At 41.3% G+C, this 25174-nt stretch overlaps 1 pseudogene; it reads left to right on the top strand.

Annotated features, from left to right (window-relative positions):
• The first annotated feature begins 945 nt into the window (after positions 1–945).
• Positions 946–25174, top strand: part of LOC117703139 (TD and POZ domain-containing protein 1-like) — a 49249-nt pseudogene continuing 25020 nt past the window's right edge.

The raw sequence follows: 25174 nt of genomic DNA, 5'->3' as shown, positions 1-25174 counted from the left end.
AGCAAAGAGCACTGTAGGTTCCAATTTATCAGCCTCCATCCCAAAAGCACATGTGGAGACACTCACTTCTTAAAATGTGAAGTTACTATTTATACAGTTCTGCTATAAGTTATAGAAAACAGAATATGTTGTCAAAGACTCTCTTAGTTTGGCACACAATAATAAAACAAAATATTATAAAATTAGAGTCCAGTAAATAAGCAAGGAGTTAATAAAATATGTTTAAGACATGGAGTATCTATAATATCCAAAAGAACCCAATTTAGAGATATTCATGTGTGTGAAACATTGGTTTTTAGTGCTTTTCAATTCATAAACATATTCTCTTTGATGACATACTTTTCAGCTCTTTTCCTACCCATGGTACAGATCACTCTTTACACACTATATATGAAAACAGCACAGTCTCTCATATGACTCTAATTAGATCTTATTAAAATTGCTAATAGCCTAGTGATGCTACTCACACCTAACATCCTAGTACTTTGAAGGCTGAGGCAGGAGGATTGCTGCAAGTTTGAAGCCAGTCTGGGATGCATAGTTCTGGGATGGCCTGGGCTATAGAATGAGACCCTGTCTCAAATGAAAGAAGGAAAAAATGGGGGTAGAGACACAGAAAGAGACCCTGTCTCTAATGACAGAAAGAAAAGACAGACAGACAGACAGACAGACAGACAGACATGAGGGGGAGGGAAAGCTGGGATAATATGTGTTTTTTGCTTTTTGTTGTAGTAATGTTTGGACTGTCCATATCACAGCAAAAAAAAAAAAAAAAAAAAGAAGTGCTCTACTAAAAAACAGTACTGGGTCAATCACTACCCAATACTCTACATGTAACATATCATCTGTACATGCTAAGGTAAAACATTGCTAAAACCCACTCCTAAAAACTATCTTATTTACCTGTAAAATAGTGATAATATTTTCCTAGGATGTATTTGAGAGAGTACAAGGGATGATGGCCATGGATATCCAGTGTGCTCCTGGCAATTTATAGGCGAATGGTAATGTTTGGTTGCTGCTGTTATTGTGAGATTGGCAATAAGTTGATTGGTTGATTGGGGTTTAGGATTTAATAGCTAATTGCTGGAAAAATAAAATTACAGATTAAAAAACATAATATTTCAACAATATCAAATTAGGAAAAGCTGTATCAGGAAATGTAGTGTGTTAAGAATATGCTGTATACTCTCTTTGCCTGTTTGCTCTCGTCTTACTAGCAAGCCCATTTCTTCACTGGCATTGGAGCCTGCTTCTTCAGAATTCCAGCATATACTGAAGAACATCTAAGACTTCAAACCTTGTAGACTAAGACCATTGTTGAGAGCCGTACTGCCCGGCTTTGTGGGCCAAAATGTTGCGGCCTGCTCTGCTCCACGCTTGGCAGCCACTGTGTCCTGGCCCAAGCTGCCGCTCCGGTCCGAGGGTCAGGGTCTAGCGAGAGAGTGTGTGGGGCAAAAGACGCGAAGAATGGAGACAAGACAGAGGTTCTGTTCAAGTCTCAAGTCTCTAGTCTCAAGTCTCCTTTATTGAAGGGAATTCTGAGATCAACTTTAGATCAACTTTAACCACCAAACGACCTCCAACAGAAATGACATGGGACCTGGAAGCCAAGAGCTGGGGCTCCACACATCACTGTTAAGAAATTCTGCTGTGTGTGGACCATTAGCAACTTTTCATTTTGCATTGGTGGAATTTGGAGAAAAATTTCAAGCCAAGTGTTCTCATTAAAGGCCAATGACGAAGTGGCATGGTGTTTAAGAGTTCATGCAAACAGGGTTGATGAAGAAAGCAAAGACTACCTGTCAGTTTACTTGGTGTTGCTCAGCTGTCCAGAGAGACTAGTTTGGGTAAAGTTCGAGTTCTGGATCATAAATTCCCAAGGAGAGAACTATCAAAGAACAAAGAGCACAAAAATCACTAGCTTTCTGCAAAACCAAGAATAAGGATTCAAAAGGTTCATTCTCCAAGATCTCCTCCTCTCCCATCAGCATTGGCTTCTCCCTGAAGACCAGCTCACCCTCTGCTGCAAGGTGGGCATAGTAGGAGACTTCTTTTGCATGCCTGGAAAGAACATGACACCTGCAATCATGGATCCATGGCACACACTGGCAGATGATCTAAGGGAGTTGTGGGAGAAATCTCTCTTCACAGACTGTTGCCTGTTGGTGGCTGGCCATGAATTCAGGGCTCACAAGGCCATCCTAGCAGCTCGCTCTCCAGTTTTCAGAGCCATGTTTGAACATGAAATGAAGGAAAGCCTAACAAATCAAGTTGAGATCCATGACCTGGATCCCCAAGTCTTCAAGGAGATGATGGACTTTATCTACACTGGGAAGGCACCACACCTCCATAGCCACTCCATGGCCACTGGTGTGCTGGCAGCTGCTGACAAGTATGGCCTAGAGGGCTTGATGGTCATGTGTGAGGATGCCCTCTGCAGGAACCTCTCTGTGGAGAATGCTGCACACATTCTCATCCTGGCTGACCTCCACAGCAGAGAGGAGCTGAAGGCGCAGGCCCTGGATTTCATTTCAGTCCATGCTTCTGAGGTCTCTGAGACCTCAGTGGTGGAGTCACATCCCCACTTGGTGGCTGAGGCATTCCACTTTCTGGCTTCTACACAGTGTCCTTTCTTGGAGCCTAAAGTCCTCTCAGGAGCTACTGCACAGTATCCTGGCTTCTGCATAGTATTTTCTTTCGTTTTTGTTTTTCTTTCTTTCTTTCTTTTTTTTATTTTGGTTTTTCAAGACAGGGTTTCTCTGTGTAGTTCTGTCTTTCCTGGAACTCACTCTGTAGACCAGGCTGGCCTCGAACTCAGAAATCCTCCTGCCTCTGCCTCCCAAGTGCTAGGATTAAAGGCGTGCGCCACCACCGCTGCACAGTATTTTCTTGAAGCCCTCACTCAAATGCCTAAAATGATTTTAGGGGCTAGACAGATATGACCAACACTTTTCTTCCAACAGCAACAGTTGGTGTTATAATCAAAGACTTCTGGTTAGAGTATACTATTGCTGCAGCATTTACACTGAATCTGGGAAAAGGCAGCATGGTGGATCAGGATTTAAAACACCTGTAATATATTAAAATGGCGGATTTTGGAAGGGTAGCACAGGAGTCTAGGACACTCTACCTGACATCTACCCTGTTGATGGTCTTGTTTGGTTTTTGTCTGATGACTTGAAAGCTGGGATTCAGTTTAGGAGCTGGCCCTAAACACAGTCCAACTGAGTTTCTTTGGAGAAACCTGTATGCATTGAACTGAACAGAACAGATGACCAGGGCCTAGAGCAAAGAAGATATTAATCATGAATGTTTATTCACCAGAGAAAGAAAAGACAATGAAGACTTTCTTTTTAAGACTCAGTTCATAGGAACTTACCTGTAACTGGTGATTCAGAGGATATGAGTCCCTTCTCTGCTCTCCATGACCACAAAAAAAAAAAAATTCTGTTCACAAAACCTTAACTATTGGGTTGTAGTATGTGTCTCAGACCAGTTGTTGGATTAAAGTGTGTCCTGAGTCTGGAAAAAAAAAAAAGAATATGCTGTATAAAACAAAATAATACGCTATATAGTTTACCAAGACCAATATCTAGGTGATAATGTTGGAAGTTTGGAAGTGGGTGGTAAGATGTATATTGACCTGTTCTGTTATGTGGGATTTTATTTTGGTTTGTTTTTTGGTTTTATTGAGATATGATCTTGCTAGATGTACAGACTGATCTCTAAATCACAAGCCCCCTTGCTGCAGCCTCCTGGGAACTGGGACCACAGGTATGCACAAACATGCTTGGCACATCAGATCTTGGATGAAGGGTGAAGTCTGAACGGCACTGCAGTTCCTGATCATCCTGGGACTTGAAATGCATAAGAATGCTTGCTGAAGCACAAGCCTGAACACGAGTTAAAATGTCCAGGCCTCTATGTCAAAGGAGGCAGGCCTGGTTGTTTCCCTGTAACTCCAGTTTTCTAGGGATCCAAAGATAGGATAGTCTCCAGAGCTTTTTAACTGCCAGCCTAGCAAGACCATGTCTCAATAAAACAAACAAACAAACAAACAAATCAAAACACCCAGAACAGGACAAAAACCCAAGCCAAACCTTTGAGGTTCCATACTATTTGCACAGTGGCTTTCAGAAGCCACAATGAGTGGCCCATACCACTTTCTCCTTCCAAGGCTAATTAATATACATCTTACCATCCACTTCCAAACACTGTGTTCAATGAGAAACACTGTTTCAAAGGAATAAGGCAAAAACTGAGCAGGACACCCAACATCCTCCTCTAGCATCCTTGTAACATCATGACTGTGCACATTAGTACTTACATACATGAAACACCACACACACACACACACACACACACACACACACACACACACACAAGTAAACTGAAACAGAAAAGAGAAGGTTCATCCAGGAAGCACAGCAGATGATATTCTGGCATAGCTGAAGAGAAACCAAAGCAGGAGACAGGATAGTTGATGTATAATGAAGTGTGCCCTTCTCCCAGGCCTGAGAAGGCCTGCACGTCATTTACCACAATAGACCAAGCAACAGTAGGACCTAGGAGATGCATTACCAGCCTTGGTGCCTTGGAGCCTGCTACCTAAGCTAAGAATAATGGACTGCCTGCTGAGCTAGCCTTGACACCTTTGGGACTGCTATCTCCTTGCCCAGCCCCTGGGCTGAACCAAGAAGAGACTCTGGGGGGTGGGGCTTCCCCTTTATATGTGAAAGCAAATTATTAAACTTCGGGCCTTGATCAGAATACTTTGTCTTGGCCCCACGTTTCTCTCGCCCTCCATTCCCGTTCATTCCTAGGCTTCCTCTCAGGAGAACCAGTTACCTGTAGTTGCAGGTAACTACAATGAAGTACAAAAGAATCAGCTGTCATGGTAGCACCGGAACTGAAACAGACTGACTTGGTAGTCAGGCTTGAAACATCAGTGAGAGAATTTGGCATCCAATGAAAGGTCAGGGAATATGGAGTACTCAAGGCCACTGTAGTCAGCTGGACTTAGGGCTCCATGTGTCCTTGCCCAGGATGGAAGACAGAGAAGTGCCACAAAGGGAAGGAACCTCATCAAAACAGTGAAGAAACGGGGAGAAGCACTGAAAAGTGAGGAGGGATAAGCATAGACTGAGAAGAGAAACACTAAGGCCCCCAAATAAGGTATACAAAATGCTTCTATCTGAAGCAACGGTTTATCCATGAAAAGAATTTTCTCAGTCAAATTAACAAACCTGAAATGTCAAGATGCTTAATACCATCTGTTTCCAAATTGTGTCCACTCAGAACATTCATTTTCTGTTGCAAGAGCATTAGCATAGAAATAGCCAGGAAGTATGCAAATGTGTTCTTGAAGGGAATTCTCACTTCTTAGTTCTGTTTCCATTTTTTTTTTTTCTCTGACTAGAAAGTACATTTATTCACTGGGAAATATTTGCCACTTTCCCCTTTCTAGAGGCAGGGGATGGGCTTAAAGGTCTCCTGGTTTCTCTTGCAGTGTTTGGGATTGTGTGACCAAGCGATCTGGGCTAGATCTCAGCCATCACCAATCACAACAGGAATCAATCACAAGGGTAGACCTGGGAATCGTTGCTGCAATCAAGATGCTGCTACTTGGTAAGAAGAAGACAGAGCCCCATCAACGGTCCACAGACAAAGCTGCTTATCAGCTCCGGCACCAGACATTCAAAACTAAGCTGAAAACAGCTTTGGAAAATTGCAATCTCAAACAGGCCAGAGTATCAGAGTTCCTTTCATCCCCATGTCTACAGTGTTGGGTCTTGGGTCTTGGCATTTTATATAGTCTCACGTTATCTAAATGCATTCTCAAAGTGCCAGAAGAGATCAACTACAATCCAGATTCTTCTTTGTCAATAATCCTGAAAATGATTTTACTGAAAGCTCCTATAAAGACACTAATGTCTTTAGGAATTATTCAGTATTATTTCAAGAAAATAGTGTGTATAAGCCATAGATGCCCCCCTTTAAACAACATTACACGTATTTTCTTCTAATAATTTACTTCATAGGTGATCAATTTATTCATTAAGGTCACAAAATCTTACTTCAGTGTTTGATTTGATACCTGTTTGGCTGTAGGCACTTAATTACCAATCACATAAAAAGATCATGACTTTACAGCTCTAAGTTTTCTCCATGTTAGAATGGGAATGCTTACTCTGAACTATTATATATTGTTTGACTTTCCATGCGCTCATAAATAAGTTCACATGTGTCTCAAAAGAGACTTCAGACTTATGAATATTGTTAGCATGTTGTGAAATTTGAAATACTGAGTGTATTTCGCAGTGAGACATGGCCATTAGCCTGTGGGGGCTCGGGCCAGAATGTTATGATTTGAATTTGAAGTGTCCAACCGAAGCTTGTGTGTTTAAACTTTTGGTGCCTGGGTGGTGGGTGGCACCTTCCTCTCAAAGGAGACTGAGGAATCTTTAGGAGGTAGATTTCAGGTAGAAGAGGTACCTTATAACTTCTAATGGGCTTTAGTCCACCCTGAGTTCTAGCTCAAGCTTTTTGCTCCCCTATCTCATTGGGATGTAACAACCCTCATGTTCCTGCCTTGGGACTGCACTATCATGAATTCTCTACCATGAATGAGTGTCTATTTAGCCATCATGCTGTAAAGAAACAGAATTGATGGGATGAATACATTCCTAATGAATCCTAATGTATTCCTAATGAATCCTAAGAGAGGATCTATTGGATTCTTGGATATATTGGATAAACTGGACTTATTTACCTATTGGATTGACCACACTGGATATGGTCCCAGTAGCTCAACAATTCATGAGGCTAGATGGCAGTCCCAGTCTGGTGCTAAAAGCCTGAAGAATTCCCAGAGAGGTGCTGGTTCTCAGTCTACACTGGAATCCTGAAGAAGTTGGTTCTGATGTCAGCAAAGGAGTGTGGCTGTGGCAGGATAAATGAGGTTGCCAGTCCAAGAAGAAGCAAAGAGCTAAAAAAGTTTCCTTCCTCTATGTTCTTTTGTCTGGGCTGCCACCAGCAGGTCTTGCCCATATTTAGGGTGAATCTTCTTGCTTCAAATAGTCTCATCAAGAAAATCCCTCACAGGAAAGTATCCAGCAACTTGGATTATCATTGACTCAAGATGCAGTCAAGTTGACAGCCGAGATTAGCCATCACACAATTTTATTTAACTACAAAACACACTGGGCCCCTTCTCCCATATGGGGATATGTTATCATATGGGGGGAGGTATCAGTTAGTCTCTTAGAGTGACACAAAAAGTCACTGTTACATGTACCAGTGAAGGAAGCAGTCAATGCCATTTTAATTTTCTGTACACAGTCTACAAAGTTGAAAAATGAAGGTTAAATCAAGGTTATCTAGTTAGAGATTAATTCCTTCACGCTAAATCTAGGGTTCTGTTCATTACCCTATCTTTATTAGCTTAGGAATCGTGCCTGGCATGTAGTTTAAGTTCAAAATTTATAGAACACAGATTACTGTGTAAGCCAAAGTATCATGACTTCTAAGCAGCTTGTTGAATAAACCATTTGCTCAGAACATAAAGCAGGGAAAAGAATTTGAAGAACTTGATTAAGTTGCTCTGAGTAGGTCTCATTATAACCTCCTAAATTCAATTACAAATCGAAACACAGCTGAAATAACTCTACCACTGGTACTGCTTTAGCTAATGAAAAGCTTTCAATGTCTAACAGCATCCCTGGCACATTTATTGTCAAAAAAAAAAAAAAAAAAAAAAAAAAGTGAGTTTCATTTGCCAAATACTAATGAGACATGTGGAATTCTCAAACTTGATGTTTGGAATCTTAAGGAAATCACACACCACCAAGCTCAGGGAAGCCTGGGCTATGACTAGGATGCCAATTAGTGCCGTTCCAATTAGTGCTAATTTCAAATTAGTGTCGTTGAACTTCAGCTACAAATTAGGGCCTGTTCTTGGCCCTCTTGTGAACCTTGTAACATTTAATCTCGCCTCACTTCAATCCTGGTCCAGACTTCAGTGAGGCAATCTCAGTATTACACATGATGAAATGTCAGGATGCTGAACCTTAATTAGAGTGTGGGGTCTCTAAATCAATAACATCAAGTAAGAGGAAATCTGTGTGCTTCTGGAGGTCCCAAGGATAAATTAGCATGCTCAAATTTTGTATTTATCATGGGTTAGCTAATGAGTTTTAAATTAAAGTAAATAAATGTACACTTAAATGAAGTAAAGTTTTGGCTAGGCCGTGACAATTAGACTTCAGATGTCCCTATATTGTTTAACAATTTATTAGAGTAAATATTGCTTGTAATTAAAAGATACAGTGATAGGGTCAATGGTTAGATTTCTTTAAAATCTGTCACTATCCACTCACTTTAATTTGATACTAGGTTTCTATTATGAGCTAGTGGAAATTGATGGGATATCAATCATAACAAATATGTATACTGAATTTACTATACACACATATGTCATATGTGTGGATTACCTTATTAAATGCTCATATAAGCCTTTGAGTTACAGAATACTATTACCACTCCCACTTTAAAGATGAAGTCTTGCCTTGGAAGATACTAGAAAGTAGAAACAGTACTTTCTCCATGAAACGGAGCCTCTGCTGATGTCTTCTTAAAGTCAAAGTGTTACTTAGGAGCATGAGCTCTGTGGGTGGGAGACAGGACTGGGAATGTGCAAGATGAACCATGGAGGACAGAAGGAATGGTGCAAGAAGCCAGCCTCGACTCTGGTGTGAGGCATTCTAGCCAGCAGGGCAACAGGAAGTGCTTTCCTCCTTACCTGAAGCACTCACCTCTTGCTCCACACAGGCATGTGTGCTGCTCTTGAGTTTGAGGTGCCACTTTTCTCCTGCTGAACTACACTGCTCTCTCAGTGTCAGATGAAAAAACTCCTTTACTTCCAGTCTTGGGGTTACAGGATGAAGCACCCACGACAACAGCTACTTGAAGAGGAAAGGGTTTACTCGGTTTACACTTCCAAATCACTGATCATCCTCAAAGAAGTCAGGACAGGAACTAAGCCAGGGCAGGAACCAGGGGGTAGGAGCTAATGTAGAGGTGCTGCTTACCAGCCTGTTCCCCATGGATTCCTAAGCCTGCTTTTGCATAGAAACCAAGACCACCAGCCAGGAATAGCACCGCCCACAACGGGCTGGGCCCTGCTTATCAATAACTAAGAAAATGCCCTACAGGCTTGCCCATTCTTAGGGAGGTATTTTCTCAATTAAGACCCTGCTCCCTCCTCTCAAATGACTACAGTTTGTGTCAAGTTGCTGTAAAACTAGCTTCCTTAAGATGCTTCTTAACAGACACATTCTCACTAAGCCATTCTTCTTCATCAAGACCACCTAACTCACTGTAGCATTTCCAACTGCCTTCACATTTCTCATTTTCTTTTCTTTTTAAAAATGATTTATTTAGTTTTATGTAGGAGTGCTCTAGCTGCATGTACACCTGAATGCCAGAAGAGGGCATCAGATCACATTATAGATGGTTGTGAGCTACCATGTGGTTGCTGGGAATTGAACTCAGGACCTCTGAAAGGGCGAACAGTACTCTTAACCACTGAGTCATCCTTCCAGTCCCACATTTCTTATTTTCTAATGTTTCTCTTTCCATGAGCATCTCAAACCATGCCAAGCACTGCAATTTGCTCAATAAGTTTTTCTTAAATAAGAGAATAGTGTAGACAGAATATCTTATGTCTGTAAGGATGTAGCATTTGTCAATAATAAATCAGATGGTCTATGGCTTATGCAGGAATCAGAAGGTGAGACATCTGGGAACAGGAAAGAATTCTGGGATAGAGCAAGGTGGAAAATCTGCCCAGGAAGATGTGAGGAGTTGAACCTGAGCACAGGTAATGAACCATGTGGCAGAATGTAAGTTAAAATAAATGGGTTATCTTAAGTTATGATTCTAGTCAGTGAAGAGCCTCATCATATGGTTTTTGTAAATATATTTTGAGTCTTAGTCTTATTTATAGGAGCAGGGGTCTAGATGGAAGTACTGGTCTAAGTTCTACAGGATAATCAAGAGGTTTCAGGTGTGTCCAGTTGTCTCTGGGGTTGTCATGATCACAGCTGAGGTAAGTGACAACAATAACAATCATACTAAACAGGAGCTAGAGAGATGGTTTGTGGTTACAAACACTTGTTGCTCTTGCAGAGAACCTGGACTGGGTTCTCTGCACCCTCAAGGTGACTCACAAATGTCTGTAACCACAGGTCCAGGGGATCTGACCCCATTCCTCTGGCCTCCATTATACATACCAACAAAACACTCATACCCATAAAATAAAATTGAAAAAAATCTTACAAATGATAACAAGGAGAATACTTGAAGCTTTTGAAGCCAAACCTTAATGTTGGAGTATGTAGTACTTGGTAGTTTTCAATATTAAGGCCCGAGTGTGACAGCAAAACTAAGTTCTAAGTTTGTTTGTAAGTTCTAAGTTGGTTCTCATAAAGTACATTAAGAACAATGTTAGTAAATCAGACAGCAGGGTTTTATTATTAAACACAAAGAAGAAACCCTTTATCTAGTTAAAAAAAAAAAAAAAAGTCTGGTAAAATTGCAAACAGCAATATTAAATCAGTTGACTTAGAAAAATACAATCTTTTTCTCTCATGTAACACTATAGAAATGTCCACGAACAAGAAGGTGCTCCTCAAATTTCAAATGTATCCTTTAAGGTTTCTAAAGTTAAGTTTTTCAATAGCAAAGTTAAAAAAAAAAAAATAATCATCACACGAAAAAAAAATTCCAAAGCTAGTAAGGATCAATTACAATCATACTATAAAGTAAGGTGCAGCCTAACGCATCCGTCAGCATGAGTAAACTACCTTTCTATTAACGTAAGCTGAGAAATAAACAATGAAAATAACAAAATGGCCAATGATTACTCTTGGAAACAAAGGAAGTCTTGTCTCATTGTGTTTTGAGTTTCCAGTCTTATAGAAGGTGTTAATTAACTCTGTAAGCCTCCCTGCTAAGATCAACACAGCCAGAGCCATGCAGTATCAAACACCAACCCAGGCTGGAAATTAACCTAAATGAAAATTACGTAAGTAATCTCAAATAGCCCCTTTTATTCCAGACTTTTAAAAATCATTACTTTCAGTTGTCTTAGTCTGAGGCTAAGGGATTAAAGCCAAGAAATTCATTTCAATAAAATTCCTTCTGATATATACAAGTTATGGTAAATTCTTTTTTTTCTCAAGGACCCTAAAGTATGAATTATTTACAGCCAGTAAGCTCTCAGAAACATTATCAGAACAACTTTCTGGAACTCTTTTATAGGCATAGAATTCATATGTGGTACAACCTATGTTCTTTCACAGTGGATTAGGCAGAACTAATAAGTGATGTTTATTCTTATATGCGTCACTCACAGGAACTGTTTTCGTTATACAGTTCATTTGTGTAACTATGTCCTGTTAAAAAGAGCAACGCAATCTTTTATGCCTATGCACTGAAACACAGTTGTTGCTTTTTCAAAAACGCAGAAAGACTCAGTAGCATGGCTGGTCTCTGGAAAAGTGAGTTTCTACTCATGTATATCTTTTTTCACTTTGCAAAGGTACAGTTCATCAAACTGAGTTGAGAAAGTGAGGGAGATTTAGAAGAAAGAAAACAGTATTTCTCTGTATTAACCAAAAAAGAAAGAACAGGAAAACTAGTATCAGCTAGGTTTCCCCTCATCTTTAAATCTTAGATGCTAAGTTAGCACTTCATTATCTTCCTTTCAAGGGAAACATCAGACTAATAAATATGAAGTAGTTATGTGGCTTTCCGATAGAAGCTTTCATTGTTTCCCAGCTTAACATGGTAATAACAAAATAACAAGAAAACAATCACCCATATGGGCCTTTTGTGTTTTTCTTTTTATCTCTAGTCATTGTGTAATTCCTGTAAATTACAGGTGAATAGGAAAGTACTGGAACCTTGTAAGAGGGACTGTGTAATAGGCAGAATCCTAAGGCACCACACAATCTCCTCTAGATTGTCTATGGGGGCTGCAGAGATGGCTCAAGGAGTGGGGGTGCTTATCATCAAACCTGGTGACCTCTATTCAACCTTGCAGAACCCATATCTGCAAACAGAAAATCAACCCCCAAGTTGTCTTCCTATCTCTATTGACCTCCACACCCAAGGTGTACCAGGGTATATACCTCACAGACAAAATAAATACATAAATTAAAATGGTTTTTAAAAATCAAAGTGTTAATAAATTAAATAGTCCATAATATCCACAGAACTGTGGTTGTGATGAGATACTGGATCTGAAATGAAAATGTTATAATCCCATGTAATTAAATATCTAATTGATATTTTCTTAAATTGTAAGCATTGCATGAAACACGTTGTTTTATCTAATCACGAAATTGTAAAATCTTAGAGAGTCTAGGTCTGGTCTCTTTATGAGGAACCAAATTCAAACCCTAACAAATAATAATATACTTTTTGTTATCCACATAAGGAAAGTGTCTTGGTCAGGATTTTGATTCTTGCACAAACATCATCACCGCTAAGCAAGTTGGGGAGGAAAGGGTTTATTAAGCTTACACTTCCACATTGCTGTTCATCACCAAAGGAAGTCAGGACAGGAACTCACACAAGGCAGGAAGCAGGAGCTGATGCAGAGGCCATGGAGAGATGTTACTTACTGGCTTGCTTCCCCTGGCTTATTCAGTTTGCTTTCTTATAAAACTCAAGACTACCAGCCCAGGGATGGTACCACCCACAAGGGGCCCACCCCCCTTGATCACTAATTGAGAAAAATGCCTTACAGCTGGATCTCATGGAGGCATTTCCTCAACTGAAGCTCCTTTCTCTGGGATAACATCAGCTTGTGTCAAGTTGACACACAAAACCAGCCAGTATAGAAAGTATGCTGCATTTTTAAATCTGAATTTTAATTTTTTTCTAAAGACTCACTTATTTTTATGTGTTTTGCCTACATGTATGTCTGTGTGAGGGTGTCAGATCCTCTGGAACAGGAGTTACAGACAGTTGTGAGCTGCCATGTGGGTGCTGGGAATTGAACCTGGGTCCTCTGGAAGAACAGCAAGTGCTTTTAACTACTCTCCAGCCCCATATATGTGAATTTTTAAAACTAGTATAATTTGTTTTCAGATTCACCTTGATCCTATCTATACATTTGATTCTTATACACAAAGCCTTCTAATGTGTTGGTTTCTGTGAGAAGCACTTTTTCCCCCCAAAAGTTTTACCATTTATTATCTGGGAATTCTCAGAATTTGTATTTATCTAATTGTTCATCCTCAAGTAATAACCCCAAACCCTGTGACTTTAAGAAATATTATAGAGAACACTCTAATACCTTGCAGAGCTATGAAAATCTTCTATCCATGAAAGGTAAGGGATTTCCACTATTACTGGCACAGAGAGTGTTAACTCTCATACTCTACTTTCAGCTGTATCATGGAAAGCCTCAAGCTCACTGGTCTTGATCTCAAGGAGGTATTCTCTTCTAGAGGAAACAAGGGCTTTTCATTTTAATTGAACTTGCAAATAGGCAAATAAACACAAAAAAAGACAAGATTTTCTATTATCTCTTACTTGACACAGAACGCTGTCATGTACTTTTCTGGAATGAGCAGACCATGACCAAATTTGAACCTTTGCAGCAAATGATGGATAACAACCCACTACCTGTACAATAGCAACACATATGGAAAAAGTAGTGGTTCTCAATCTTCCTAATGCTGTGACCCTTTAATACAGTTCCTCATGTTGTGGTGACCCCCCCCAACTGTAAAATTATTTTCTTTTATGAATAGTAATGTAAATATCTGATATGCAGGCTATCTGAAATGTGACCCCGATGAAAGGGTCATTTGACCCCCACAAAGGGGTCAAAAGCCATAGATTAAGAACTACTGATATAGAGAATATTCTCTCAATCAGTTGAGAGCAGCTTTGTGGTTTGATGCCAGTATGGTTGAATGTGTCCCCCAAAGCCTCATGGGACAAAGACTCTTTACATCATCTGATGCTATTGGGGGTGGGGGTGGGGGTGGGGGACAGAAACTTTAAGAGGTTAGGCCTAGTGGAGGGAAGTTACATATTTGGATGGTTGTTTGAAGAAAGAAGTTCCTTTAAGAGGTAATTCAGAAAGGAGCCAGAGGGATTGAGGAAACCAGGAGAACAGAGCCCACAAAATCAACTAAGTAGGGCTCATAGGGTCTGAGCTAGGTCCTCTGCATACATGTTATTGTTGTGTAGCTTGGTGTTCTTGTGGGACTCCCAACAGTGGGAGCAGGGTGTCTGTGCTTAGGACCCTTTTCCTCCTACAGGTTTGCCTCATCCAGCATTGATATGAGAGTTTGTGCCTCATCTTATTGTATCTTGCTATGCCATGTTCACTGGAGATCCCTAGGAAGCCTGCTGTTTTTTGGAGGGAGACTGAGGAGGAGCAGATCTGGGGGAGAAGGGAGGTAGCAGAAAGACTGGGAGGAGTGGAGGGAGGGCAAACTGTGGCAGGGATATGATGTATGAGAGAATAGAATAAAATAAAAAGATTTCTGAAGGAGGAGGAGGAGTTTCAGAGATTGGCTGGGTGCCCATCCAGGGTTTAATGAGGAAGCCAAAGTCCTTTCATAGCCATGGACTACAAGGTAGACACACAGGGAGCAAACGGGAGATTTACTCAGAACAAATGCCTGTTCTAAACTTGGGCCCATTCTTGTTCCCCAGCTTCCTTGGTGTTCCCTATAAGGGGAACATCTTTGCTTACCAGGTGTGCCCTTCAAGATGTTCTTATTATCAGAGGTCCAAAGCAACCAAAGACCCAACCAACTCTTTGCTGAAACCACAAGCCAAAAATAAGATCTCTTCCCCGTAAGCTGATGGTCTTTGACAATATTGTCAGAGTGGTGAAAATGTGCCTAACACAGACAGCCAGTCATTTCTGCATGTGTCTGAGACAGAGGGTGGCCCAAATTACAATTAAGGAAAGGCAGAGATGGACTGGTTGACTGACAAGAACCAGAAACAAACAAAAGGCCAGATGAGAAAAGAGCCAAATCCAAGAAATGGAGGCTTAGCTACAGTAAAGTTCTTGAGTTGCTTGGGACTCCCACAGATCAGAGGAAGCTAAGTGCCTAGTTTAAACAGTTTAGGGGTTGCACTTCTTGCAAACTGCCATCATTGGTTTTGGCTGAAGTGTCCCTTTGGGCAGTTTATGGTGACAACTTCCAAAAATGGTATGGCATAATTTAAAAATAAGCATATTGTCACTGAAGAAAGTAAATTGTTGAGGCCCACATTCTGCCTCAACACTTTGCCTCAACACTTTTGGGGCTAAGTGCTCTGGTCAAGAGAGAGTGTGGCTCTTGGGGCAAGAGACTCGAAGAATGGAGACAAGACAGGGTGTGATTCAGTCTCTTCTATTTTCTCAAGTCTCCCCTATTGAAGGGAATTCTGAGGTATTTATATACGCAAGCAGGAGAACACAGGTGAAAACATTTTACCACGTGCACCATACAGCTGAGGTCACTAAACAGCAAAACAAGCTATGTGGGATAAACAATATATTTATCAGAGTGTGCTTCAGCTGTTATAGGCTTTTGAAAACCAAGTCTTTCATCAGGGTATATGGTTCCAGATGGCTGCAAAGTTGATCTAGCCGCTTTCTGCTTAAGTCAGCTCCCAACAGTAAATGAGAAATGTGGTTTTGTAAAGTAATCATCACTATCGTTGTCATCACCACTGCCATCGTCATCATGTGTTTGCTCGTGTGCATTATGTATGTATGGGCATGATATATGTGTGTGCACTGCATGGATATGAAGAGAAGAGGACTGCTCTGTGAAATCGCTTCTCTTCTACCACTGGATTCTGGGGACCCAGCTCAGGCTGTCAAGCTTACACCCTGACTTGCTGAGTCAACTCACTGGCCAAATGTGGTTTTAAGAGCACGGGAGGCACTCAGTAAATGAAAGAATGTTGAAATAAGGTGACTAAGTTAGAGGCAAGATTGGTTCATGTCCTTAGGGCCATCCTTTCTACTAGACAAACTCTTTACATCTCTGCTTAATAAAACCCACAAGTTAAAGCCAGGTATAGTCACATACTTTCAAGGCTGAAGCATGAACACCACCACCACTTGCTGAGACCAGCTTGGGCTATGAGGTACCAGGTCACGTAATATGACTTACAAAACTCAAAAGGTTGACTTGTGACTTCATGGCCTCTGTTTCTTAGCCTGTTTATTTGTTTTACCAGCATGCGTTCAGTGTACCCGGTACTGTATTCACACCTCCACAGTAAATATTGTATGTCCAACAAAGGAGGTAAATTATCATTCACTGAAACTATTAGCTTATGCTGCATTTGTTACTGAAAGGATACATAGTTCTTTTTGCGTTATTTCCAAGGTGTCAGAATCTTTCTTAACAATCTTATACATTTATAAACTTAAGAATTCTTGTGGCTTCAACTAACCCAGGCACAAACATTTCTTTGACACAAAGTCTATACTGTTTATCAGAAGCTTATCTTCAACCTGAATTTTAGCTGTCACCAGCCACCAACATGACATTCCTTAGATTCACTGAGATCAAGATTAGAAATCTAACCATAGCTTTAGAAAGGAATCAAACTACCAACTAGGGGTGCAGAGAGAGTGTTTGAACAGATACCATTTTCAGGGGATAATGCAGACTACAACTTGGGTTCAGGGAAATTCAGGGATGTCCAGACATGTTTGAAGAAGTAATTAAATGGGTCCTAGGAATTGGCTTCTGTGTGCCCTACGGTGAGAAGAATTCTGAATAGAAGCTGAAAGAGTTTTAGAAACACCAAGATTAAAGAACTGTAGCCAATTAGTGTACACAGCCTCAGGGGACTAAAGACTGAGCAACCGCCTCCTCTCTGGCATCTTGAGGGCGGACAGCTTTGAGAATGCAGTGACCAACCTCTGTGACCCAACAGAGCTGTGTGTTTGTGGTGTGACCATGGGGCAAATGTCGTAAAAAGATCTTTACTCTCAAGTACCTTGGGGTGACAAAGTTTATGAGAGGACCAGACCTGAATAATATAAGACTCTTCGTGAGCTCAAATTAAGCAATTACATGTCTGAAGCCCTTTACTGCAGTAGCAAGATGGATGAGTCAGCCGAATGTGGTCTGTTTAAACAGATCCAGAAGCATTCAGACCCAAGGCTGCTGAGGCAAATCAAACAGGAACAAAGGAAAAAAATAGACAGAGGTGTTTCCCAGATTTCAGGCTTAACGAAAAAGAAGATCTGTACAGGTATATATTTTTGAGATCTAAGGTTATTTTTTTTTCCTCTTCCTGTTATGCATGACTTATCAAGACGTATCGATATATTGATGGTATTTGGGTTCTATTTTAAAGTTTACTTTTAAAACAATGAAGTAGACATAAGCCAGCTGTGGTGGCACATGCTTGCTAGAAACACGACCCTCACTCTGTGATAATAATTTTGAGATTAGTGAAAGTGAATCTCTCTTGAATATACCATCTGCAAAAAGGAACAGCAGCACAGAAAAAGGTAAAGTTGTTGGTACGTGGATGGCCTGAGTCAGTGGTTCTTAAAGTTGTCATTCTACTGGCTCAGCTTCATCTAAAAAGTATCTGGGCTTGAGAATGCTTTTTTTTTTTTTTTTCTGATTGTGGGCTCAGTACATTGCAGATGGCCTGCAACTTCTCAACAGTCAGAGTCTTGAGACAGCCAGATATCAGCAGGAGACAGAGAGAGCCTTCTGCTTATTGGTGATTCTCTGATGTGCTCTAAGTTCGACTCAGACTGAAAATGGCCCACATGGAATGTTTCTGACCTGTCTAGGATGCCAGCATTCCAGAAATGGAAACAGGAAGATCAGAACATCAGAATCATCTGTAGTTACACAGTAAGTTAAAGGCAAGCCTGGCCTAAATAAAAGCGCGCACACACACACACACCATTTATGTGTATAACTCAAAGGGGACAATAAAAGAAGAGACCTGCAAACAGAACAATGGGGGACACAATAACCTGAACAACTCTGAATGACAGGAAAGCAAGAACCTGCTCATCTGGTGATGCATGTGTGTGTGTGGGGGCACCTGATTAAAAGCAAAGAGTTTACCTGGGCTTTAAGGAGTAGAGTATCATTAACAAACATTGAAAAAGAATAAGCTAGTTACACTTGGTTAATACAGTGGCACAAACCCCTCAGCAAATGTCCAGGCCCTCTCTTCCTAAATGACTTGTATCCATTAATACTCTGTCAACCTAACTTTTGAAAAGTTCAAAGAGATATACTTTAGGGTTACCCCTAAAGGTCTCCCAAATCTCTGTGTATTCACAAAAAAAGTGATCAGTGTTTAGTAACTATCCCACAGGAAAACATTCATGTCCTTCTCCATCCGATTTCACCATAGCTACACTATGTCTGCTCAATATATCACCTACTTCCCGTTCCATTCTAGGTCTGTGTAATATTTTAATGGTGCCTCAACTGAGCTGGGAACCTTGTATGTCGATGAGTGCCAGCTGCAACTTTTCAACACTCAGAGCTCCAGGGTGCTTGTGACAACACACCGGCTGTGCAGAAAGCTAAGCGTCTTCAACTGTATTTTGTTTATTTCACTGTATGCACTGCATGTTAATTCTTACCAAAAATAAGTATCTGGATATGGCATTACCTGTGTTTTTCCCCTGACATAACCCCAAGATACTTAAACTCGAAAGAAAGTTAATCCTGAAGCGTGATTATAGCAATTTAACCTTGACATCTAATAAGAGTCACACTGCAAATCTTGCAGAAACCTTGTCAACCTCATCTGCATTCCAGTAGTGACACTGTTCTTTACATTAGAAAGAAAACTAGTGGATTGGGAAGGTGGCAAAGGACTTGATATGCAGCCACAAGGACTTGTGTTCTCATCATGAGCATCCACATAAACACGACAGACAGAACAGGCCTATAATCCCAGTGCAGAAAAGGCAGAGAAGAGGAGTCCTAAGGCTCACTGGCCAGCCAGTTTTGCTGACCTGGTGATTTTCAGGTTTAGTGGGAGATTCTGTGATGATGAAGACAAGGAGGAGGAAGAGAAGAAGGAGGAGGGGGAGGCAGAAGAGGAGAAGGAGGAGGAGGAAGAGGAGGAGGAAGATGAGAAGGAAGAGGAGGAAGATGAGAAGGAGGAGGAGGAAGAGGAGGAAGATGAGAAGGAAGAGGAGGAAGATGAGAAGGAGGAGGAGGAAGAGGAGGAGGAAGAGGAGGAAGAGGAGGAGGAAGAGGAGGAAGAGGAGGAGGAAGAGGAGGAGGAAGAGGAGGAAGAAGAGAAAGATGAGAAAGAGGAGGAGGAAGAGGAGGAGGAAGAGGAGGAAGAGGAGGAGGAAGAGGAGGAGGAGGAGGGAGAGAGAATCTCAAATGAAAACTATCAGGAGCTGGAGGGAACAGACAGGAGTCCCCACGTGAGGCTGAGGAAGTCTTTCCCTCTCTCTGAGGACCAGGGACTTAAGCATCAGCAATCACTTTCCTTTCTTCCCTTCCCAAGCCAAAGAACTGGAGCCATGAGCTGCTGTGCCTTGCTCTGCCCTGTCAAGAACAAACACATTCTGTTTGCTGCTTCTGTGGGCTTAGTGCAAGGATAGCTGAATCAGTAATCCTCAGGGGCCCCCACCTTGTGGATGCTCTGGCATAGGCATGGTGATGTCATCATGCAAATCTGTGTACCACTGTTTGATGCAAACTGCCCCTGTCCCTTTCCTTCTTTTCTTTTCCTTTCCTTTTCTTTCTTTTTTTTTTTTTTTTTTCTATTGCTATCATGTAGCCTCTGTCTGGGCATATAGGATCATAGAGCAAAGGGCTAAAGTGTTGAGAGACCCAGAGTGCTGTGTTCGGATCCTGCTTGACTGAGTAGATTTCTGCCCTCTTTATCACTATGAAAAGACTAGGTGCTGAGTTAGTTTGACGGGTCTCCTTTTCCTGATCCCCGGCCAGCCTATACAAGCTTGCTGGCTTTCTACAACTTCAAAGATCCTACGTGAAGATAGCAACACTGATAAATTCATCTCACCAAGACTTCAACTCTGCATCACACTGACATGCCTCCAAAATGCCTTGCCCTGAAAGACTCAGAACACAGTGCACGCGCTTTAGCACTCTCAGGCTATCTCATGTTTACCCGAGTATTTCTGACGCACTACTTGCCCTGTTTGTAATTTCACTTTTGAAGAGGAAAGAAGAGAGTCCCCATATCAAAGATCCCCCAGACAGTTTTTCCTTCCACTTTCCTTCCTCTTTCTCTCTGGCAAGCACTCGGATTTGGGTATGGCCTCTTGAGATCACATTTGGCTTGTTGCCTCAGCCTTAAGGTATTGTTTTCTACTCATTGGGGGAAAACTCTATGAACTAGGGAAGCCAGGCATGTGCTCAAACTGCAAGCTGCAGTTTACTGGGACTTGCAAATGAGGCATGATGGTACATCTTATGCCAAATACAGGATATCTGGGACAGCTGTTTCGGTTTCCATGCACCTGAAAACACACACTCTTTTAAAAGCAAGGTAAAAGTGTGTGTGTGTGTGTGTGTGTGTGTGTGTGTGTGTGTGTGTGTGTGTATGAATGAGTGGACGGCGGGGAAGGCACAGTTCTTTCTTGTCCCCTAAAATCATAAGGGAGGATAGTTGTGTAATGGAGAACCACCTGGGTGAAGATGTAGCAACATGCCTCAAAGAGTTCCACTGTGGGTATCAGGAAAAAAAAAAAATCTCACCCAGGAGTTCAAGAAACAGATCCAAAGTACAGGAGACAGGACAATGTAAAGGGTGCTTCTTCCTGCTTTCCTTTGACCTATAGCACACACGAACACACAAACACACGGGTATAGATATATGACAGCTAGAATTTCAATAGACTATCCTAGGATCCAGGGAAGGCTGACTTCCAAAGTAACAGAATCCCATGTGCCTCAAGACACAGTGACTCAGTAAAGTTGCTATCAAAAGTGTTTCTTCCAGTCTTTCTTCCTTCGTTCCTTCCTTCGTTCCTTCCTTCCTTCCTTCCTTCCTTCCTTTCTTCCTTTCTTTCTTTCTTTGTGGGGCATGAGAGGTAGATTAATTAACCCTTTTTCCCAGGAACTGCAGGGATCAATCATTTTACTCCCAGTGTAGATGGACACTTTCATGACGTGTTTTGTAAAATTATTTTATTTTCAATTTTTATGTGGTATGCCATAGCACTGCAATAACAAATACATGTTAAGTACTGGCTTTAATTATTTAGTAAATGCCATCACATACAAAGTTGTGTGAAGCAAATATTAATAGTTTGGGGTTTGATTCAGGGTGTATTTTGTTGTTGTTGTTGTTTGATAAGACGAGTCTTTTCTGTAGCCCAGGCTGTCCTTAAAGTCCTTATGCATTCCAGGCTCACCTTAAACATATGACTCTTTTGATATAAATTGTAAATGCTGGGATTGTAAGCATGTGCCACCACACCTGATCCCAATATTAAATATGTTTTAGGATTTAAAAGAATTAGTAAGAATAAGAAAGAATCAGCAAAAATTTACACATAACAAGAAAGACAAATGAAGATATATAGAGATAGAGATAGAGATAGAGATAGAGATAGAGATAGAGATAGAGATAGAGATAGAGATATAGTTAAGAAGCTTATAGTGAGCCGAGCATATGGAGTAAGCATTAAATTCTAGCAATCAGGAGGCAGAGGCAAGTGGATTTTTGTGAGTTCAAGGTCAGCCAGATTACACAGTGAGTTCAGACATGGCAATGTAGAGAGACCTTTTCTTAAAACAAAACAAAACAAAACAAACAAAAAATTACTTGAAAGAGCACTAGCTTGGGACAGACAGACAAAGGCTGACCTGAGACAGACAATGAGACCCTCTTTCAACCTCTTTTTTTTTTGGGGGGGGGGGTGTTTCGAGACAGGGTTTCTCTGTGTAGCCCTGGCTGTCCTGAAACTCACTCTGTAGACCAGGCTGGCCTCAAACTCAGAAACCTGCCTGCCTCTGCCTCCCAAGTGCTGGGATTTCAACTTCTTTTTTCTTTTTCTTGGTAATGGAAGAAGGGAGAAAATATTAATGAACACAGACTTCAATGTGAATTTTCATAATTTAAATATTCAAGAGACATCCTACTGTAGATGAAAATACAAAGTCAGAAGAAAAATAGTGTAGAATCAATAGTTATTAGAAACAGATGCCAAGGGGGCTGGAGAGATGGCTCAGCGGTTAAGAGCACTGACTGCTCTTCCAGAGGTCCTGAGTTCAAATCCCAGCAACCACATGGCAGCTCACAACTGTCTGTAACTCCAAGATTCGACACCCTCACACTCAGACATACATGCAGGCAAAACACCAACGCATGTGCAGTAAAAATAAATGAATAAATTATTTAAAAAAAAAAAAGAAACAGATGCCAAACCAGCCACGTGGTGGCAAATGCTTCTCATTCTAGCACTAGAGGGGCGGAGGCAAGGGGATTGTGAGACTGAGGCCAGCCTGGACCATGTAGAAAAATTTTGTTTTTATTTGTTTATGTTTAGAAGTAAAACCAAACAGGTATTAGGTGAAGCCATGAAAGTGAATGAGCTTCCTCAAATACCGAAATATCCAGGTTAATCCCATGCAGGGGGAAAAAAATCAACTCAGCAAATAGAGTTTGTTCACTTAGAAGTAATTCTCTAACAACTGCCTATCAAACGCACCATGGAAGCACTCTAAGTAAAACCTGGCTGGATAAATAGTATAACAAATAATAATTATTATCATTACTATTTACAGTGCTGAGGGTGGAGCCAGGACTCGGTAGCACACTAGCCAAGTCCCGTACCAGAAAGCGTTAGGCAGCCTTATTAGTAAAGAAACATGTCATTATCTGCCCAAGGCTCATCAGCAAAAGGTGCATATGTTTGTTTTCACCCTCCTGGTCACGGGAGGACTTCTTGGCTGTTTGGTTTTCAGCTGTGGTATTCGTAAGGTTCTATACTTTGCTCTGGTTCTGAGAGAACTAACTGGATTTATATAAGAAAATGGAAGGTGTAGATACTGTTACATTGAGTTGAAGTGACCCAAGTCCTTTGATTGGCCCCTAAACTGAGACAAAGGCTCAAACTGTGAAATGCATCCCGGTGGCAGAAGCCTGCGTGTGGGAAAGAATAGATAGAACAGCAGGCTTGTTTACAATGATGGAGGCAGAACCTAGGCGTCTACCGGGGCTTCTGATAGAGAAACACTGTTGAAACACTGTCTACTCTAGCAGACTGAGCCTGCGCAGAAGAAACACTGACGACTACAGCAGAATGGACCTGCGCAGAAGGTGCCACTCACCCAAGCTCACCCAAGCAAGCTAAGGGCCAGTAACTTTCTAATTTCCTTTCAAAGCACGTGTGTTATACTCTGGTTAGTGGGAAATGCTATAGCCCGTAATGGCTTTGTGATTGTACTCTGGCCATGTGGCTCAGAGAAGGGAGAATAGAGGTTCAGGTTGGTTCACAAAAGTAAACGAAGGAAAAAAAAAAGGCAGTTTTGGGGGGGAAGGGGTCAATATATATCAATTATATGACTTGACTTAAGATGCAGTCCATTCAGTGAGGCATAGTGTCTATATAAAAGTGTCTGTCTAGACAGGCCTGGCATGTTAAACACCGTGCACGGGGTACTAAAGCAGAAGGATGCCATCGTCCAAGATTAGGACACCCAACAGTGAAAACTGCTGGGACATATGGATATATTTAAGTTTCAAAGAGGAATCTTTTTTACACTTTGCTCAACCTCTGGCTGTCTTGCTAACAGTGATGTTAAGAGACAACAGAGAATTGTTATTGTGAGTTGTAGTGGTTTGAATATGCTTGGCCCAAGGAATGGCACTGTTAGGAGGTGTGGCCTTGTTGAAGCAGATGTGGTCTTGTTGGATGTAGTGTAGCACCTGCTTCAACAAGGCCACACCTCCTAACAGTGCCATTGTTGGAGGAGGGTGGGCTTTGGCTTTAAGACCTTCATCCTAGCTTCCTGGATGTCAGTCTTCTCCTACTGGCCTACAGATGAAGATGTACAACTGTCAGCTCCTCCTGCATGCCTCCCTGGATGCTGCCATGCTCCTGCCTTGATAATAATGAACTAAACCTCTCTGAACCTGTAAGCCAGCCCCAATTAAATGCTGTCCTTATAAGAGTTGCCTTGGTCATGGTGTCTGTTCACAGCAGAAAACCCCTAAACAAAAAAAAGACATCACTTTCCTAAACTGTACCATGCTCTGTGAGCTACTTCATATGAAAAGTTTAGTTCTTTAAATCATATTCTAAACTTTGACCAGAATCTCATGTATATCTGTACTCTTGGGAATGATAAATCTGTCAGGCAGTCCCTGAAGCAAGAGAGTAAAGTGGAGGAAAAAAAAAAAAAAAACTGAAGGAAACTCAGACTCTTGCACAGTGACCCCAAAATAAAGGAACATGCAGACTGAACTCTTTTCTTTTTTTAAATCTTTCCTCTCCTCCTCTTCTTCATCCTCCTCCTCTTCCTCCTCCTCCTCTTCCTCCTCCTGCTGCTCTTCCTCCTCCTCTTCTTCCTCCTCCTCTTCTTCCTCCTCCTCCTCCTCCTCTTCCTCCTCCTCCTCTTCTTCCTCCTTCTCCTCCTCCTCCTTCCCCCCCCCCTCCTCCTATCCTTCTCCTTTTCTTCCTCCTTCTTTTAGGATTGAGACCCTGGGCATATCTAGTCAAAAATTAAGCTGATGAGTAACATCTCAAGCACCAGTTGAATATGTGCTTTCAAAGTCACCATATAAGCCAGCAAGATGGCTGAGTGTGTAAAGGCATTAGCTATCAAATCTGAAGACCTCAGTTTCATCTCTAGGATCCAGATGGTAGAAGGTGAGAAATGTCCTCTGGTATTTCGGCATGTGTATCCCCAACCGCATACATATTGTGCACACACATACACAAACACAAATAAAAGTCAATGTCATTTAAGTATTTTTAAATACCACAAATTGTACTAACAACATGTTGGCTCCCTTAGAGAATAATATATATTACAGAATAAATTCTCTCCCTCCTACTCCCAACCCTTGGTTAAAGGACACTGAACTGGAGTTATCTGGGGGTGGGTGGGGGGAACAAAAAGGAATGTACTGGAAGAACTGATTT

This window comes from Arvicanthis niloticus, chromosome 2, assembly GCF_011762505.2.
Source record: "Arvicanthis niloticus isolate mArvNil1 chromosome 2, mArvNil1.pat.X, whole genome shotgun sequence".
NCBI classification, from domain to species: domain Eukaryota; kingdom Metazoa; phylum Chordata; class Mammalia; order Rodentia; family Muridae; genus Arvicanthis; species Arvicanthis niloticus.
The sequence above is the reverse complement of the archived record's forward strand: the minus strand, read 5'-3'. Positions and strand labels throughout refer to the sequence as shown.